Genomic DNA, 14,876 nt, shown 5'->3' on the forward strand with positions numbered 1-14,876 from the left:
TTGTAAAGGACTTTTGCCTTTCAACAATGGCATAGGCAACCGATTGATTAAGTTAGGTGGCTGTAAGTATGCAATCTCCCCAAAATGAAACGGGTAATTAAGTGTGATTGGAAAAGTAAAGCATGAGCAACTTCAATTAGATGACGATGTTTACGTTCAACTATGCCATTTTGTTGAGGTGTATCGACACAAGAATGTTGATGCAGAAAACCATGGGTTTGAAAAAAATGTTGCATGTCATTAGAAAAAAATTCTTGGCCATTATCTGATCTAACCAAGATTAAAACCAACATTCCATCTCAGTTTTTTCTGAGGAGGAACGAGAATGTGATGTCATTCATTTTGAGAAAAATGAGAATGTGATATCATATTTTTATGTTCCCCGCATTTGGAATCGACTAGGGGTCGATGTAATTCCTGATAACATATATTGAATCATGAATCGCATTGCCAAATTATGTAAAAATTTGATCCCTTTCACCTCATAAGAATTCTATATACCTGGCGATGTCCCCTTCGCTATTAGGTAGAATCGTTTGGTCTGCAGAGACCAACTCAAACAGCGGCATCTCAACTCCGGGTTTCGGGACTGCAACGATAATAGCAGCGGCTGCTCCATCTCCGAGCAGAGCCTGGCCAACCAGACCGTCAGGATGGGTGTCATTGGGGCCGCGAAAAGCAACGACTGTGATCTCGGAACACTCGACTAGAACCCTGACACCTTTGTTTTCTCTGCCAAATCTTTGGCTAGCCGGAGGGCGGCTACACCGGCGAAGCAACCTTGGAAGTACATTATGAGGCGCTTAACGAACGAGCAAAGGCCGAGGAGCTTGGTGAGATGGTAGTCGGCACCCGGCATGTCGACACAACTAGAGGTGCAGAAGACCAAGTGGGTGATTTGGATTTGGGCTGGCCCCATTCCTCTATGGCCTTTGTGGCGGCCTCTTTGCCCCGCTAAGGGACTTCCTCCACAACCATGTCCTGCCTAGAGTCTAGGGAAGGTGCCATGCACTCGCACAGATTGGGATTTTCCTTTAGGATTTCTTCGGTTAAGTACATGTAAATATATTTAGTCAATTCTCACATCATTTGTGCGTATGTGCGAGGGAGAGAGATGATCAAAAAGTGTGCAAGTATATACAAGGATATGTAAAGACACATATTCTCTTGTTGGATGTATATATGTCCATAACTTCAAATAGAACTTTAGTGCACTAGTATCAGTATATCTGTATACGTTCCAAAATAATGATAGTTATTTTTTAGGCATATGCTTTCCTATATACATTGATGATGGACAATATTAATTTCATTCTCAATATTAAGAGGTAATTTCTTTAGCAATAGGGCTGGCCCAAGGTACTTGGGGCCCTAGGCCCAATCATCAAGTGAGGGCTTAAATTTTTCCACAATATATTAAACAATATTAAGAGATAATTTCTATGTATAAAAGTTTTAGAACACATTTCATGTAGAACATGTTTTGGTTAAGTGGTTTGGGGGTTTCCTTGTGTTCTCTTTGAGACAAGTTTTAATCCCAACAGCAATAGATTCCCCACGAGGCTATTTTTTTTTTTACAAATAAAACTTAAAAGAAGTGTTAAGGCATGAATCGAACCCAACCACAACATGTGGATTGTTACTCATCGTACCATTGAACCAAGGAGACTCATACAATTTATTTTGGAAAGAAATTGTATAAATGACTACTCCTAACAGGGGGCCTCTCTTTTTGGGCCAAAATTTGGGACCCCAGGCCTCTAAGGCCTTGCCCTTGGGCCGGACCTAAATAGCAAGTGGGAAGCCAGAAAAGCAAGAGTTGATACCTAATAAATAAATGGCAAAAAATAATTGCAGTATCTAAATGGAAAGAAGAATATGTAGAGAGTTAAATTATTGAATATAAACGATAAAAACACGAATATGTAGAAAGTTAGGAAAGTACAAATTCAAAGTTAAGTTTTGTAAATTTTGCTAGAGATGCTGTTATGTGCAACCTTGCTTTTTTGCAAAAGACAAATTGAAGATCAATTTTAATACTAGTAGAGTTTCTCAAGAATATAATTCATGCCAAAAATGATATTGATCGAAGCAATATGGACGATCAAAATAAAAAACAAAAAAGCCCAATCTGTATTTAGTCGGAATACGTTTAATTATCTCCTAATCAATTTCTTTTAACACTGAGTTTAGCTTACACATTTATCTCCATATTTCTTTTCGAAAAAGTAGGCTAGTCTAGAGTGCTGAATTTACTTTTTTTTCCAAAAATAAATGTTTGCCAATTAGATACTCCAATCAGGCTCTGGTCAATATTTTTTTTGACACGATTGATGTGACAAATTCTACAAAGTCAATGATCCGACCAACAAAGTAGACCAATCATTAGCGCAAAAATTAGTAAACTACACGGTGCACAATCCTCCCGTTAACTAGTGATAAGCCATCGATCTCTTTAGTACTATATACACAATGTCACATGCACGCCTGTATAGATTCTATAAATTCTCATCACACAAACACTAAGATGTTTGAGACCCAATTATTTTTTAGATGGTAGTTCTAGATTGTTGAATACAGATTTTTTGTATTGAAATAAGAATACAATTTAGATGAGATGTCCAAAATAGAGTTGGTGGAAGAACTGTGTGTGGGAGTATATTCAGATTCCAAAGAGTTCTTTCAAATGTGATTTTTGAATTGTTCATTTTTTATTTCGCTTTCCAAAATATATTGAAAAAATAGATTTTCGAATGGCTCCCAACCACCAATAATTCACATACATAATGTAAAAAATATTCAAAAAATAGAACTCCCACACACCCCTACTTGGTCGGCTTAGGGCAAGACCCAAGAGGCTGCCGCCTCGAGCTTCCTCTTTTTTTGCCCAAAATAGGCCCCAAGTTGGCATACTTGTTATATATGACGTACTCCTAAATTTAAGAGCAATCCTCCTATGGACCAGCATTAAAGTGTTTGGCTTCCCCACCCAAGGTTTGATTGGGGTTTGATTCTCATCCTTTCTCTTATACCTTTTATAGAGGTTAACGGTTACGAAATACTTCAAGTTTAGCTTGTTGAGATTAATTTGAACCTAGCCCAAAATGGATTTATAATCTTTAATAATTATTATTCATTTTTGAATTTGATCAATAATAAAGAGGGTCCCATATTGCAAGTTTGCCTTGGGCCTCTAAATGTCCAAGGTCGACCTGCACCCCTAATAAGCAATATGAAAAATGAATGACCAAAATTGCATATATATATATATATAGATAGAGAGAGAGAGAGAGAGAGAGAGAGAGAGAGAGAGAGGAAAAGATATCTCTTTATATTTAACTTAGAAATGCGTTGGCCAGAACTTCTCATTGAGTTCTGTCTTGTGCTCGCTCTTGGTAATCTGGAAATTGTAATCCGGGTACGTCAACACAGTTTGATGGGGTTGAGTCTCAATCACCATGATTGTTGCCGGGCCTTCTGCCCGTTGTGCCCTCCGAACATCCTCTATGTTGACCATTTTTTTTGCCGAAAACCTAGATTAGTGATGACCGAACTTTTTGTGATGTGTAGATGCTCTAGGACCAGTTGCCAGGAGTGAGAGATAATTGTTTTTTTTTTTTTTTGATAAACAAAAGATTTTATTAAAACTCGACAAAAGATACATCGAGAAAAGACCAAGTACAGACCACTGAGAAAGAGGAACTGTATAGGCCTAAGGTAAAACAAAATAAAAGAAAATTACATTCAATGGAGATTGAATGTTTCCAACTGATAGATTAACTCAACAAAGGTGAAGCTCATCTCCTCCGCATTTCCAGTATCGCCATATGCGGCATTAGCAAAACCCATTATAGCATGAAATCCTAGCACTAGTTCACAGCACTTATCCTCAAAACCATAAGCATCAGCAGACGGACCAGAACATGTTCAGCACTATTATCTAATTTGTGTTACCATGACAAGTAGTACCCATGGCCCAACAGCAACATCAGATTTTTGGTACTCTTAAGTAATGTCAGAGCATCAACACCAGCAACAAAAAACCATCTTCAAATGCAGCAACCGTATCCAGCTTTACAATTGAGATTCAGCATCAGGCTCAGCACATTATATCAGTGGCAGAAACTCATCTAAGCAATTCCAGCCCGAAGGCCAACCAGATTCAGCCCGAAGGTCAACTAGAACCATCTCCAGTATTATCATCTAATCTCCACAGCTTAACGAAATAATCTTCATAGTTCAAGGCAAATTTGCAGCAAGCCTCAATTCATGTCTAGCTAACTTACAGCAGAATATAGTGGATGAAACATCCAGACGTGTAGTTCAACACAACAGCAATAAAAGCTAACCACTTAGAGTTGGCTACACCTACATTTGGACTCTTAGCCCACCCCTCAAGTTAGAACAGAGCCGCACCCTCTTAGCCCTTTAGAGCTTGGGAGTTACTAAGAAGAAGAAAGACCAACACCCCCCTCTCCCCCACTTGACCCACCTCGAACCCCCAAAACAACCCAACAAACTCTGAGCAAGCCACTACTTCTTCACTCTCCTAATTCCATCCAAAGTCCACTTGAAATCTTCCACAGAATAGTCATGCACATTGAATCTGCCTTTTATCCAAATTGCCACTCTAGTTTTTACCAAATCCACAATGTCCTCCTCTTCCCATGGTTTGTCATTAAATACTGTATCATTCTTGTAAAGCCAAATAATCCACACCCCTGCATAAAAGGTTGCTTGCCAGCAAGATTTTTCCAAATTTTTAAAGGGGAAACCATTCCAGAACAGAAAAAGGCCTTTCAAAGTTGTCGGGCAAACCCAAACAATATGCCACCACTTCATGATTTCATTCCACACTTTCCTTGCACTATCACATAAGATGAGTCGATGATTGTTGAGCTTGTGAGAAAATAAAATGGTAGCTAGGAATTACATATCCTATCTAGCTGTTTCTCAACAAAAAGTGCAAAAACCAAATGGCTAGAGTTGTAGGCATACCATTACAGTCCAAATTCGTATCAAGGCCTGGATGCCTCAAATCTGACTTCGTATTGAGTGGATTGTGTACGAATTAAGGTGTGAGGCAGTATGTGGTTCGTGGTTTGCCTTAACAGGATAAGGACTTAGAATTTCCTAACCGTTTTTAGAAAATGGGAAAAAGGAAAGGAAAGGATTGAAAGATAAAGATAAAACAAACTTCATTAAACGGCTTAACAAAATTTGGGTACAAGGAAATGAAAAACAAGATCTAGGCTGGGCTAGATTGATGGTGCTGAGACCAAAAGATAAAAATAGTTGAAAGATAATTGAAATGTAATTTGGATAAGCTATGGGCTTGTTGGTGCTCGAACCTTTGCCAAGGCCTTCAATTCTGGTATTTATAGGCAAAAGTTTCAGGCCTTGAGTTGCTTCAGAATGCTCCAATGGGAAGCTACCACCTGTTCAAGCCTTGCTCTCCACTCCAAGAAAATGGCTGCAGGTCTGAAAAGCTTCCTTTTTGCCTAAAAATCAGTTAAAGCAAAATGAATTTGCAGCAACACATCATCCCTAGGCCATTTAAGCTGCTTTTGAGCAGCTTGTGTGCATGGATGCTTGTAAAAAGGGATATTTGGGCCCACCAAGACCAAAAACCATGACCTTTATGTGCCTTTTGGCCATTGTAGATTCTTCCCCCACTTATTATTTTAAGTATTTCCATATATATACACATATATATACAGAATATAGAGATTCGTGGGACTTGTGCCCTTCCATTTGCTCTCTTTAAGCTTTCATACAACAGGCCTAATTGAGCTGCTTGTGAGCAGCTTGTGTTGGCAGCTTGCATGCATGTCATGTGTTATTGGTCTTGCTTCATCTTGAAGAATAACAGTTGTGCAGGCCTTGAGTTGCTTATAACCATGACTAAGCAGATTATATAGACCTGATTGAACTGCTTGTGAGCAACTTCAATTCTTCCTCAAGAAGACAATCAATTGAAGGCCGAAATTGGTGACTCTTGGCCCTAGGTGGTGGGCCCCTCCCGGGCCTTAAATAATCTTCCCATGCTCGCTACTCCACCGTACTCCCATAGGCCTCACTCCTATTGGCCGGGTACATTTTAGAATATGGTAGAACATGGAATGTGAATTTGGGCCATTTCAAGAATCAGACCTTCATAAGCCAGGCCTTCAAGAATGTCCAAGGGCAGGCCCAAGCCTGAAAAATAGATGTTTGGACCTTGGCCCAATAGATTTTACGAATGGGCCTAACTTTAAGGAAGTCCATTACAAGCCTTCTCAAAAACAAACGGGTGAGATCAGGCCTAAAATGGATTGGATTTGGGCTCTTATTAATGAAATTTTAGGCATTAATCTAGCCTTAGCCCATGAACTTTTTGGTGTGGCCCAAAGACTTCTCACAATGTGGCCCAGTTAATTTAACCCAGCCCAATGACAAGAGGCCCATCACCCAAGAGGCCCAGCCCATTGACAAGAGGCTCTTTTAACCATTAATTTCTCAATCAACCCTTCTTTCAAGAATTGGCCAAAACTAGGTGTAAACACTACCTCAACAATTCTCATAATTAAGTTGGCCAGTCTGGCTACTAACGTTCTTAGTAAAAGTTGGCCAGTCTGGTTAGCATGCGTGAGGCCCACCTAACCCGCCCACTACCAAATTCTCAGATAATGATACCTACACATATTTTATACATATATTTTGCGTGGGGCCCACTAGTATGGATCCCACACAAACGATTTGAGTCGTTCATTAAATGTAAAACATTTTTTCAAGATTCCGCAAAAAATCAGCTCAATCCGATACTTATAAGTGCTTGATCCAATCATCTAATTTTTCATTCAAATTTTAGGTGAATGAAAAATTAGATGATTGGATCGAGCAGTATCGGATTGAGTTGATTTTTTCGCGGAGGCCATTGAAAAAATATTTTACATTTAATGAACAGCTCGGATTATTTTTGTGGGACCCATAGTGAGCCTCACACAAAATCTATGTAATCTTTCTGTGTGAGTAGCACCAATGTTTCTTTATATATACATATCCCTCGTTTTTCAGATGGAGATTAAATTATATACGGTGCTTCGGTATAACAAATGATTAACGAAATACTAATGGAGAGATGTCATAAAATGTTTTTTTATTTTATTTTTTTGTAACGGAAGAATAGCCCTATAGCCAAGTTACTAAAATCAACCCGACTGCGCAATCTAAACTTCTAGGGGAGCTAGTGCGACCACATCAGTCACGGCCTCCAACTTACTACAAAGTACTCACTCTGCGGGAAATCGAATCCTTGACTTTGACAAGTACTCCCAAACACTGGGCACCTGCCGAGCCACAGAGGCAACCCCTAGATATGTAAGAAAAGGAATGTTCAAAACAAGAATGTTTGAATTGCAAGAGCTAATTATTCCTCGAATGATTTTCAGCCTTGAATCGTGCACAAAGATTTTGGAACATGGCCTTCTTTCCTTTATGAGATTACTAGAAATCGGGACACACGCGATGCATTTGTAAGTTAAATTTTAACAAAATTTGATCAAACAAATAATAAGTGGGAAGCTATTGAGCAAATTTTTCCAAAATTCGAATTGCACACGCATTTGCGTGTGCCCCGGGCCTCTAGTGCATTACTAAGGTTCCATTCTTTTGCACTTAAATTAAACTTGACTTATTTTCCATCTTCATTTCAACAGAAATTAGCTATTGGAACACGAGAGCTGCTACCCACCCCCCCCCCCCCCCCCCCCCCACACACCCTTAGCTATTGGAACATGAGAGCTGCTCCCCACCCCAAGAAGACAAAATGCCCCAAACTCCCATCCTTTTAACTAATGTGTTTTTTTTTTTTAATTCCTTAATTCTAGTGTTCTAAATAGCGGCCTTGGCGGCCCCCTAGACGTTCGGCAGCAAGTCACCGCCACGCCTACACCCCTTGGAGGTTTGTTCGGCGGCCAAGGAGCTAGGCGGACTTTGGCGGAGCTAGGCGGCTAGACGGAGCTAGGCGGCTGATAAGCACCCAAGATTATATAAGGGAAAATGACGGCCCAGGACTTATTTTGATAATTAATATCCTCCAAGGACAAGCTAAGAACATTTGTCAATACTGAAAATGTCTTTGGCAGGTATTAATTATCAAAACACGTCCTTAGCCGTCATTTTCCCATTATATAATCTTGGTGCTCAAATCCTCTAGTCTGTAGCTTTTATGTATTTAAGTTGATGTTTTTATGCGACACGTAAGGTATTTTTGTAAGTTCTTTACCAAAAAAAAAAATTTCCTTTACCAAAAAATGTATTTTTGTAAGTGTTTCAGGTAAAACATGCTAATAAAACAGTTTGAACGCCAAGGGATGCTTTGGGGTGCAGCCAAGTGTCGAAGTGCCCGACGGCACACAATTCATTGTCACCAGAACCTAACGGCACTATAAGAAGCCTTGTAGGACATTCAGTGGTCAAGAATGGCAAGGAGCGTGCCAAAGCATAGCAAGCAAGGCAAATGCATCAAGGACATCCCTCGAGGGCATCCGAGAAACCAAGGCCACATGACACTCCTCCGCCGAGTCCCGTTGGTCAAGTTTTGAAGTATTGGAGGGTCGTCGGGGCACCACAAGGCCTCAAGAGCCAAGCTGCCATGTTCTACAGTTTTGCAGACAAAGGTATCGGTACCTCCAAAACAAGGTACCGGTACCATGTTGATCCAGTGGAAGATAGGTTGCTAGGTACCGGTACCTCAAAACATAGGTACCGATACCTCTGCTCTGCAAGCAGCACTTTTTGCTGAATTGTTCAACCTTCCATTTATGGAAGTTTCTACTTTTGGATTGATTTTGGAATATTTTGGAGGCCTTTTGGTCCTTTATAGGACTGAATTGTAAGGTTTATAAATAGGTTTTTATGCCATATATGGCCATTACCTAGTTCATTACACTTTAAGTCTTAAAATTTCCTAGAACTCCATAGTTGCTCTTTTAAGCCTTTCTAGCAATTTCCTTCAAGAATACATGTAAGCCTTTTTGTTTGTTAGTTTCCCAAGTTATAATTTTATAGCTACTTGTTGGATCTTCTATTAAATCAAGTTTGCTTTCGTTTTTATCGGTTAAAAATCATGTCTCATTTTTATGCTTTGCTTTGTTCTTTAACTATGAGTGAGTAGTCTTTTGGCTAAGTCTTGGGCTAATCTATCCTAATGATTTAGGTTGTTGTTTGGTTTTCAAACTCTCGGGCTTAAAGCATGATTTTCAGAATTGGATTAACCTAGTCTTTTTTTTGTCTAAACTAAGGGTGTTAACTTCTTGGCATGCCATTTAGTCAAACGGTCTTGGCACGCGGTATGCCTAGAGCTCGTGGCCTCCTACGTGTTCGATTCATTAGTAAAACAAGTTGGTTTAATTCCAATAAATCACATCTTTTGATAAAACGTAGTCTTTAAAGCTAAATCTTTCAAGTGTGAACGCGCAGTCGTGACTCTCACTTAAGTTATAATCAAGAATCAATAACGGCCTTAGTCACGGGATGGATGATCCCTAAACTTGCCTCTTTTAGCTTACTAATCTCATTTCTTGTCTTTTCGCCTTAATATTTCCACTTTCAAAACAAAATCGAAAGTTGGCCGTCTTAAACGCCGAAATCCATTACATAATACTTACCCCCAATAAAGCTATATAAAATTCTCTGTGGGTACAATTTCAGACTTTTCAGTTATTATGCTATCAACGTCGCCCTAAGCTTGGGTATTTCAACCTTATTTGAAGGCAAGGTTGTGGTTTAAGCAGCGGGGCCTAGACTAGGCAGCTATGGGTCGCCGGAATAGTCAGATATGGTTAGTATACAGAAACGCATCATCCGAGGCTGTATATTGTTCGTCGGAGGTTCACTGGTGGTCTGGGTGGTCTCGCCGGTGGTGTTCGATGGTCGTCGGAGTAGCCGGAGGTCTGGGTGTCTCGTCGGAGGCGTGATATGGTTGCTAGTACCAGTTCGATTAACATAGGCACAGAGAGAGAGATGCACCGACTGAGATTGGGAAAGTGTGAGTGTTTTAACAGAAATGCTACACACACATACAATCTGTGCACAGATTGTGCACAGATTTCGTTGTGGGGCCTACCACGGGTCCCACACAAATCATCCGAGCCGTTCATTAAATGTAAAATATTTTTTCAAGGGTCCCCGTAAAAAATAATCTCAATCCGATACCTATAGATGCTCGATCCAATCGTATAACTTTTCATTATCCGAAAATCTGAATGAAAAGTTAGATGGTTGGATGAAGCACCTATAGGTATTGGATTGAGCTTATTTTTTACGGGGACCCTTGAAAAAATATTTTACATTTAATGAACGGCTTGAATGATTTGTGTGGGACCCGTGGTGGGCCCCACAACGAAATCTGTGCACAATCTATGCACAAAAATCTATACCGGTAGCAGGACTCGTGTTTTAAGTACTTTGTTGTGTCTCAAGACTATTATATGTTTTCAATATATATATACACGAGGCAATTTATAGGACACCTAAAGAAACACCTTACAAAACATTTTAAATTTCAATCTCATAATTTTTAATTAAATTTTTATAATTCGAATCATTCAATATGTGCAAAATATAATTTTAAAAGCATTATCAACCATGAGATGAGAGTGGGTCTTGTTTTGGTGCGTGTGTCAGAGTGCACATGGGTTTGTAGGAAAAGTAACCGTGTGCAGCTTGGAAAAGTTAACTTGCATATCTTTTTTTAGTGGGGCACAACTGTACTCATCTCTTTTTTTCATTGGTATTTGAAAACTAATGGCTACTGGGCCGCAAAAATATTTATAGAAAAAAAAAAAGCCAAATTATTTGGCGGCCACCTAGGCGGGCTTGGTGCTTGAAGGTGGATCGTAGCCTGACTAGCGCCAAAGCGCCATTTAAAACACTGCTTAATTCTATTATATTATTTATTTAATTCATTTCTTATTCATTTAATTTTAATTTGGTTAACTCAAATAATATTTTCAACTAAAATATGTTATTTACATTTAAATTTGACTTTTATATTTAATGCTCCGTTCTCTTGAACTTAATTTAAATTTAAAAACTTTGTCGTTATTTGAATTTTTTTTCGCATTTGTTAATTTTGCGTTATTAATTCGTTTCGACGAGAAGAATTGAAGAAATAATTTTTTCTTTTACTTTTATCTAAGTATTTTGAGAAATAATCACTTTTTAGCAAAACGTTCGGGTAAAATTAAAAAAAAAATACTTTTTTGATTCTTCTCGTCGAGACGAATCAATAACTCACAAAAGTTTGGCGCAAAACTAACAAATGTAAAAAAAAATTAAATAAGGATAATTTTCATTTTTAAGTTAAATTTAAGAGAATGAGGCCTAAGAATTTTATATTATTTTAATTTGTCTTAACAATGAATGATAAATAAAAAAATCTACACCGTTTATCTTTGAAAATTGAAACGTTTCTTGTTTAAACGGAATAAATATATCGTTTATATATTGCTCCAATTTTCAATTCAGTTGAACCCGTGCGAAGATCTTACTTTTTTTATCATTTAATTCTAAATTGTCATAGTAAATTTTTTGCTCTAAGGACTTTTAACGAGCACTCTAAAAAAAATTTTAGTTTCAGAACTTTCTAAGGGTGCCCATTGAAAGATCTTAGAGCCAAAAATTCATTATGACCACTTAAGATAAATTGTCCAGCCTCTTTCATTTAATTACATAATTGCCACCGATCAAAATTACACCCACTTTCAAATTTGAAACCCTACTGCAGAAGAGTTCTCCTTCTCTCTCTCTGATCCCACACAAACACTACCTCACCCAAACCATCTCTCTTCTTCTCATGCACCCTTTTCTCCTTCACCGTCCTCCACCACGCACGACGACACTGACCCGCCTTTCAAGCTCTCCACAATCGAGACCTCCTCGCCCCTCACTAGCTTTTGCTCATGGTTCGAATCTAGCAGAAGGGTACAAATTAATTCCAATCAGGGTGGGTAGTGTCGTAGACACGGACAAGCACTAATAATCAAATAATTCAAAATAGATTGATTTTAAATTAGTTTTTCTTTATTCAAAAAACAATTAGTCTTGAATATAACTTTTTGCTTTTTTGATTTTTTCGGCAAGACAAACCAATATTTCAAAAAAATAACGCAAAACTAATAAATGTGATTTTTTTTTAATAAAGACTAAAAAAATAATCCTTCCAGATTATTTAGCCAAAACAAGCTTCGTCATTTGAGAAGTTGAGAAAAAATAATTTGCACGAATCTATATAATATGACAGGGAAGTTTTCAAATCCCCTAAATTTTCTCCTATATTTTGGACCCTATGATCGATACACATTTTTTCTATGGCTGAGATTACAGCGTAAGAAATCTAGAGTAAATTGGGAAATAAGATTTAAAATTTGATTTAAACGACTATTGACATTTATAGGAGGATTAAAATGGTATGTTTGGAGCTAGCCGAAAATTTGGAAATAATATCAATCTTTGCTACTTCATCAAAGGGATTCCAACATCGAAGGATCAACAAAAATATATTTAGAGAAATTCTGCGTCGAGCTTAAATTCGAGGTACTACTTTTTTTTTTTTTTTTTTGGGATTGGAGAGTTTTCTTTTTAATCTTTGTTTTGGGATATCAGTTTTGTTCGCAATCGTGGCACAGCATATCCAATTTCTTCGCAATCTTTCTGATTTTCTTCTAGGATTTGAAAATTGCTTTCATGGGTGCATAAAAGAAGTCACGGAATTTTAACCGGTGAAAACGGAATTAGAAGAATAAGTAGAAAAAAAGAATTACTAACGGAATAAAAGGATTGGAATGGAATGGAAATTGGGGATTAAAAAAAAATATGGGTGGTTTAAACATGAATACTCGTGTGATAAAAATATACTCTAAAACCCCACCAATTCGGTTTCCTTACTTCCCTACTCTTATAGGACTTTATGAAACCCCACCAATTCAGTTCATTCCCTAATTGGTTTCATTCCCTAATCATAATAGGACTTTATGCATATCCTATTTCCTTCCTAATCTTAATCGAACTCCCCCAAAATACAAGTTTCCATCTTCTCTTCCTCTTCTCCACACAGACAGAATAACTATTTTCCTCCTTCAAACCACAAACTCAAGCAAAGGTATTCACGCCAGTGAATACAAGCTCCCGATCACTTTCACCAGGTTTTGTTTCCTCTCTCTACCTCTTAAAATTTGCCGAAATTTGCGAAAGTTTAATGGTTCATACAAATTCATTCCGAAAATTTACGTGTGCATGTCGGAAAAACTTATGGTTCAACTTTTAATATTAGTTTTCAATTCCAACTTCTGATTTAATTATGATTTTTAAATTTCAACTTCTGATTTTGAACTATAAGGACCATTGCAGACATCACCGAGACACCGATAGTGAGGTAATCTTTTGTTCATCTGCTTCAACAGTTTTTATGAGAATTAATACACGGGGCTAAGTCGGCTAAACCCCCTTTCTATGGTTCAAAAAAACCAAATACATTACGTGAACGAAATGCCTGTGTTTTGATGCCATGCATGTATGCCTGAGTTTGCATCAAACCTATTGACAAAAGAGGGAAAGTGATGAGTGGTCCCATTAATGTTTTTTCATGGTTTGGAGTTTTGTTGGTGATTATTATAGTTTTTCATGTTTAATCAGAAGCTTCTGATTATTAGAGATATTTTTAACATTTTAAGGAACATAATTTGCAAGTATGGTATTTAGAAGTTGCAGACAGGCTTTATAGTATTAGATCATTAAAAGCAAGTTTACCAGCATCTGATCAAAAAAAAAAAAAAAAAGTTTACCAGTATAGGTAAACTAGCTTTGTAGCTATTTTAGCTCATTAAAAGAGGAAAAGTACTCCTAACGCAAAATAGGTAAACATAGAGGTAAAATGCATTTATAAACAGCACTTAGCCATTTTTACCTTTCCACTGTTCATCAAGTATATATAATTTTTAACATTATTTTCTCTCTCCTCTCTCCGTCCTTCTCTCTTCCTCTTTCTTCTTTTTTTAAAAAACTGCACTTTGGTGCACTGTTGGAGAAAGAAAAAAATTATATTTTAATAAAGGATAGGTTAAAATAGATAGTGTTGGTGTAGTATTGAAAGAAATGTGAGTAGGTAAAATAAAAAATGTACACTGTTCACAAGTTTTTTTTACCTGATTACTGATAAACTTGCTCTAACTCAATCATTTGAAATGGCCCGTGATCTAGAATGCCCTAATCTCTCCTATTAATGATCCTATGAGAAGAAGTACGCTATTACTATTAATAGAAAATTGACCTACTTGGGCTATTTTTGTGGCACCATAATGTGGTAAATAACATATGGTTATCTTTTGCCTTTGGTTTGATGTGTTTGTTTTTTTTTTTTTTTTTTTGAACGGCAATGTGTTTGTTTTGTCATGATTTTTTCTCTGGCATATTTTTCCCTCTACCATTTTTTTTACCTTTTTTGCTCTGGCATCTTTTATACAAATCTCTTTTTTATTATGCGATCACTGTGACGTTTTTTTCTCTGGCATTTTTTGTTAAGTATCTTTGTTCTTTAGTGTTTCGTTCACAGGATGAATACATAACGCCCCGACTTTTCAAAGAATTTTGAGAGCAATATAAAATAACTTTTCAAGAAATTTTTTGCTAATCAAGTATAATTTACCCAAAATAGAGATTTAATCATTATAATCCCAAGATAGATTTTCTGAATCAAAATACATTAACTTCAGAGCTGACTCTAGGCTTGATACGGATTCCAAGCATATTCGATCTCCGCCCCTGGTTTTCCTCCTGTCTCAAAATCCGCTCCACCATTGAATCCTGCACCCATTGGCAAATTGATCGCCGAAGCA

At 37.5% G+C, this 14,876-nt stretch overlaps 1 pseudogene; it reads right to left on the reverse strand.

Annotated features, from left to right (window-relative positions):
• Positions 1-482: 482 nt before the first annotated feature.
• Positions 483-3,517, reverse strand: LOC131299556 (chalcone synthase J-like; annotated as a pseudogene).
• Positions 3,518-14,876: the final 11,359 nt, after the last annotated feature.

The sequence above is a fragment of the Rhododendron vialii genome, chromosome 9a (genome assembly GCF_030253575.1).
Source record: "Rhododendron vialii isolate Sample 1 chromosome 9a, ASM3025357v1".
NCBI classification, from domain to species: Eukaryota; Viridiplantae; Streptophyta; class Magnoliopsida; order Ericales; family Ericaceae; genus Rhododendron; species Rhododendron vialii.